This window comes from Bison bison, unplaced genomic scaffold (genome assembly GCF_000754665.1).
Source record: "Bison bison bison isolate TAMUID 2011002044 unplaced genomic scaffold, Bison_UMD1.0 scf7180017864181, whole genome shotgun sequence".
Classification (NCBI taxonomy): Eukaryota; Metazoa; Chordata; class Mammalia; order Artiodactyla; family Bovidae; genus Bison; species Bison bison.
The window spans coordinates 11,507,999-11,509,703 of NW_011494753.1; positions in this window are offsets into that span (position 1 = coordinate 11,507,999).

The window sequence follows — 1,705 nt, forward strand, 5'->3', positions numbered from 1 at the left end:
CTCCTTCAAAGGAAAAAAGTGATATTATTACCCATAATCTTAAATATTGACAAGAGACAGTATTCCTGTTATTGACCAAAAGCTGTAAAATTGGATAAGCCAATGAATAACGCTCTTAGCATATGTTAAAGTTTTTGTAAGCCAGATCTCCCCAAACATTTTACTAATAAACTGGCAAAGCCAAAGACTTAATTATAATTTGAATGCTCTTCACAGTTCAGTAGAATTGGAATTGATTCCTTAACTAAAAGCTTATTTAGCATCTCTGCTCAAGCAGAATGACAAAATATATATATATTAAAACACACACACGTGCACATCAGTATTTGTTCTAGTATATCTATCCTTTACAAAGCAGTGCTTCTAAAACGGGGACTCTACATTATTTGATAAGAGGAACAGTTGACCTTACCCTAAAAATTTTTAAATATGTATTATTATGAAGTCACAATTCAAGGGAAATATATGTATTCTATATTAACAATTTTAATCATAATGTATAAATCACATTAAAGAAAATTGAGGCACTGTGGCTCAGAGGAGTCCAACTTTTCTTTGTTACTATACATAAAGAAGTTATCTGTACCTAATAACCTTTTGATTATCAACCATTTGAACATATGATTTCACTTATGTTTTGCTCTTTTATTTGATTCTGAGTTAAAGCGATGCAAATTGGTCTTTTATTGTTTTGGGCAGTGGCCAAACTGATGTAATTTTGATGATGGGGGCAGGGAAAAGAAGTGTTGTTTCTCATAAAAATTCTTTAGTCATTTCATAGAGGTAAGCATAAATGCTAAATACCTGACCTTTGCAAATAAATGCAGACCTACCTTGATTTCCAGAATAAGCCTCTATTAATTTCCATGAGACAATGTTTTCACAAAATATAAGGCAAAAACATATTACTTAACAGAACTCATAATTTAAATAATTAAAACTAATTTGTGTTTAAAGCTATTTGCAGATTTATTAGAGAAACAAATACAAATATGCATTTCTACAGAACTTTTTTTTTCCAAAATGAGCTTGAAACTTGTTCCACAGTTTTTACTTGTTTATATATCTATGGTAACCCAAGTATTGGCTTCTGTACCACTTGTAATGAGACAATTGCCCTTCCATCGCAATTATAAAAAACTATTTAAAAAAAAATTCGGCACATACACGTTAAATATTTTTCCTTAAAAAAATAATCTAATCAAAATATTGAATACTTTAGATTTAAACAATATTTTATTTACAAATCTGATTTGATTACTTTATTACACAAGGTAATGCTTCAATTTTCAAGAACAGTTTTTTTAAATATAGACCAGTGGAATGACATCCTATCTAGTATATGTACTACACTCCAATTTTTTTTTTTTTTCAAAATTAACATGACACGTTTTCTAATACTTTCATTTTGGGGGAAAATGTTATTTAATTGGGGCACATATCTGATGAAACAAAAAATAACATGCAGAATTCCAAAAATAATCTCTTAAAGTAATATGATACTTACCCTTTATGTAATAAGACATCTATGAACAACAGTGCATAACAATATTATGTATTCACGTTTATGAGAAACCAAGCAGGAGGCAAAATGAGTTCATCTTGTTTTCTAATCATGTGCAATTTCATATGGCTGTCTGCATCGTTTAAATAAAGTGTTTACATTAAATTTATAAGACTGCATTGCACTTAAAATTATTATGGA